The sequence below is a fragment of the Peromyscus leucopus genome, chromosome 4 (genome assembly GCF_004664715.2).
Source record: "Peromyscus leucopus breed LL Stock chromosome 4, UCI_PerLeu_2.1, whole genome shotgun sequence".
Taxonomy (NCBI): Eukaryota; Metazoa; Chordata; class Mammalia; order Rodentia; family Cricetidae; genus Peromyscus; species Peromyscus leucopus.
In genome coordinates this window covers 77,279,508-77,284,146 of record NC_051066.1, presented here as the reverse complement: position 1 = coordinate 77,284,146, position 4,639 = coordinate 77,279,508, and positions in this window count along the sequence as shown.

Sequence of the window (4,639 nt, the reverse complement as noted above, 5' to 3'; positions counted from 1 at the left end):
TGGTGTGGTGGCACACTACTATGATCCAAGAACTCGGGTATATGCTGCAGGAAGATGGGGAGTCCAGGATCAGTCTGGGATGGCTAGTGAGTTCCAGGCCGGCCTGGGCTACAAAGTGAGAAGCTGTCTCAAAATATCAGTAAAGAAAAGGATAAATCTAGGTTGAGAATCCTTTATCTGAAATGCTGTGACCAGAAATGAATTTTTAATTTGAGGGTAATATTTGTAGATAGATTGATGGATGGACAGATGGATGGATGGACAGACAGATGGACAGACAGAAGGACAGATAGAAAGAATGAGATATCTTGGGGATAAGACTGACACACAAAATTAAAATTCAGTTCTGTTTCCTATGTAACTACACAGATAGTCTAGAGATAATTTTATACAACTATTTTCATAAGTTTGAGCATAAAATGAAGTTTCTTGGTGTAAATTTTTCCACTTGTGGCATCATGTTGGTACTCAGAAAGTTTCAGGCTTTAGTGTGATGATATATTGTATACCTTAGTAAAATTTGCCTGAAGATCAGAGAACAGAACAAGCTATGAGATTAAACGTAGATACCAGACAGTGGTGGTACATGCCTTTAATACTAGCACTTGGGAGGTAGAGATCTGTCTGGATTTCTGTGAGTTCAAAACCACCCTGGACTACATGCGATTGACTCAGTCTAAGAGAGTAACAGAGCCAGGCAGTGGTGGCACATACCTTTAATCCCAGCACTAGAGATCTCATGCCTTTGCTTGGGAAGCACACATGTCTTTAATCCCAGCACTAGGAACGAACTGATGTCGGGACAGAGAAAGGTATATAAGGCGTGAAGAGACAGAAACTGAAGTCCTTTTCGGCTGGGGCTTTTTCAGGCTGAGCAGTCCTAGAGGTAAGATGAGGCAGTGGCTTGTTCCTTTGTCTCTCTGATCTTTCAGCATTTACCCCAATATCTGCCCTAGGTCTTTTATTATAAGACCATTAGAAATTTGAGCAACACTTTAGAACATTTCAGATATTAGATTTTTGTATCAGAGGTGTTCAACTCATATTCTGTGCTCCCATTTATATGAGGTAAATAGATTAGTCAGGCTCCCAGAAAAAGAAAGCATAAAGGTGGTGGCCTGGGTGTGCAGGGAATGGAGAGTTATCACTTGATGGGCACAGGGCTTCCATTTGGGATGTTGAAAAGTTTTGGAGATAGGTGCTGATGTTGTTTGCACAACAATGTGTGTATACATAAGGCCACTGCACTCGCTAATGCTTCAGAATTGTATGTTCTGTATGTTCTACAATATTAAAAAAAAAAAAAAAAAAAAAAAAAAAAAAGACTGAGCCTAGTGTACTTAGCTGAGTCCCTCCAAAGCATAAGGCAGATAAAAGACAGCATGGGAATTCATGACATCATCTATTACGTGTCCTATCAATGCTAACTGTGTGCACTTGACTCTCCTTGCTCTTCAGGGAGGTATCATCAGCTTGTTTTGACAGAAGAGGAAATCCAACTTCAGAGAAGTAGAGTGAGTTGGCCAGATTCCAACGCAGTGGTAGAGGGAAGATCTAAGCCCTAGTCTGTCATCAGATGCAGTGTGATTTACATACTCCCGAAAGCTGAACATGCATTGCCTTCTCACACCAGTCAGACGAAGCCATGTTGACCTCCTTCCTGAAACACAGAAGACTTGAGCTCAGAAACATGTAAGAAGCCTTCAGAGGAACGACTCATAATTCATAGAAATAAAATATACAGTCTGCCTTGATAATAGCTGAATGAAGAGAGCTGGAGAACTGCCCTAAGGTAGATGCTACTATGATGTCCCGTGAGAAATTGCTTCCTGTTGAACTGGAATCGTAGACTTTAAGGCAATCTGTTCTAACATGAGAACCACGCCTTCACTATATTGCTAAAAACCCACCAACCATTGATTAGTTTCTTAAAAGCAGTTGGAAAAGGTAACTTGTCCCAGCCAGGTGTCTCTCTTGGTTGGCAGGGGATAATTCTGGGTCATTGTCATTATATCCTGCTCATAGATCTAAAGATCCTTGAGAATGTGTTCCTAGGTAATGGCCTGGCTTAATATTATATTATGTTGTGCCTCAGGCAGCAGCCCAGCAAAGTATCTGATGTCATAGGCACCAAGGTCTTGCCTCATGGCCACAAATACTGACTCTACCACCTATTGGTTATATGACCTTGAGCTAGTGACTTCACTTTCATGTGCCTTACATTTTGCTTGGGTGACATGGAGACAACAATAGAATGTAACTTCTAGGTTGTTGTGAAATCTGACTGCAGTAATGAATAAAAACACCACTCAGCATGACATCCATCATAAAAGAAACACATAATGTGTATTAATCATAATTATTAATTTTCCTGCATATATTGATGCATCTCATCACTCAAATTCCAAAGGTATGGAAAAAAGAGATCTGAGACCCTTCTGTTTTGAAGCATGCCCACTACTACTTCAGGCAGGGACTGTGAGGTGAGGGAAGGGGGCTTTGAACCAAGTCAAACATCGCACATTCTCCTCTGGTACCAATTACTGTGATAAATTGAAGGTGACAAGTTATTTTATGACATAAATGCAAATCAGCATTCACTCCACTGTTATTTTCCAATGCCCTGGCACTTTAATGGTCCCCATAAGTTTGCTTCACTCGCAGCAAGTATCGGTGTGTTCTCAGTCAGCCGGAGAATTTATTTTTAGGTGGGGAGTGCAATGAACGGAACCCACCGGCTGACTTAGAAAAATGATTGCATTCCCCTCCACAAATTATTCACAAAGCTAGTTAGCATCTGAGCCTTTGTTGGGAAAAATAACACAATAAATAGAGATGTGTCAACGGGGCTTGTTTCCACCTGCCAGACTCAATTCTCCAAATAATAGGCATTCACACATTTGTGGGGCGTGCATGTTTATATGTGTTTCTTAGACAAACAAAAAGTTTTCCCCAAATGTAGAAGACCCTGCAAATGACAAGGAGTTGAGACCTTTTCCTCTTAAACCAAACATTGACAAGAAAAGAGTGTGGCTTCCTGTCTGTTATGCCCATAATGCTGCTGCAGCATGCTGGTTACAACATAAAAGGATAAAAAGGGTAGAGAGGTAGGACAGAAAAAAAAGGATAAAAAGGAGAGAGATAAAAAGACAAAAAGGAGAGACTACGGTTGTTTTCTTCTCACTATTGAAGCTGATTTCTCACTCTCGCAGTTCCACTGGCCTATCATGCCTTTTTTTTTTATGCTGATGGGTAAGAGAAAACAAAACTAACACACACACACACACACACACTCGCAGAGAGAGAGAGAGAGAGAGAGAGAGAGAGAGAGAGAGAGAGAGAGAGAGAGAGAGAGAGAGAGAGAGAGAACATGTTTGTACAGCTTTGCATTATGAGATGAAATCAACACGCAAGGGCAGAGAAGGCTGGGGGAAGTGGCAGTGGGAAACATTTTTATGCACACCACAGAACAAGGAGACTTTCTATCAACACCCTTCCTTAAGTGCATTGCATTAAGCATTCCGTCTGACAAGGTGCCAGCCACTTGGAGACACAGTCTCGCCCCTCCCCCGCCCTCCACCTTGGAACTCGACATTGCTTCACATCAAATGTTTAATTTCCCATTGTTTGACGTGAAATGCTATGCAAAATATGTGTTGCGGCTGACGCCAAAATCAACAGTGCACATAGAGGCTGCTGAAGGCAGGAACTTTGGACATGCCTTGGTAGCCAGGTACAGGTAAGGCAAAGGAAAATGTGCCCCCCCACAAGAAACTCTTCTCACAGACATTTCTTCCACAGTCGTTGAGTAGTATGCATTTGTCTCCTCCAAACTCTTCCTTTTCGCCCAGAGACCATGAGTCTGCTTCACCCTCCCCTCATCTATTATAACACAGTCATTTTCCTCCTTACGGAATATTTCCAGGGTTCAAATCTACATCTGGAAGCTTCTCTGAAAAAGTTGTGATCCTGGGCAGTGCTGTTGTGATCCCCTGAGAGACTAAAGCTGGGAAGCTCCCATCACACTCAACATATCTGGCTAGAAAATATCTACTAAAGCCAGCTACATATTCCGTTCTACTACTAGGTCTGTACCCAACAGAAATGTGTCACCAGAGGCATATGCTAGAATATCTGTAGCATCCCTGTTCCTGATAGTCCTACACCAAAAATGCCCAAATACCCAACACTACAGTAGAATGTTACGCACCATAAAGAAGAAACAAAAACACACAGCACGGACAACTCTTACCCGGAGAGAAGGAACACGGAGTCAAGAAGGCACGTTCTATGATTTTCTTCATCCCCGGTTGGGCATTTTGGGTTTTGCATGATGTGGGGGTAGATGCTAAGGCGCCATGCAGAAGGCAAGCGCCATCTAAGCCCCAGTACAGGAAGAAATCCCAGCTGGCAGCAGATAGAAAGAGATTTTTGAGACTTTTGTTTTGTAGCAATTTCTTTTTTTCTTTTTGTCCACTTTTCCATCTCTGTGATACAGTTTACAATTTTTAACATTTATATATATATATGTGTGTGTATATATATATAAAACATTTATATATATTTATATATATATATAAAACATTTATATATATATATGGGTTGGGGATTTAACTCAGTGGTAGAGTGATTGCCTAGC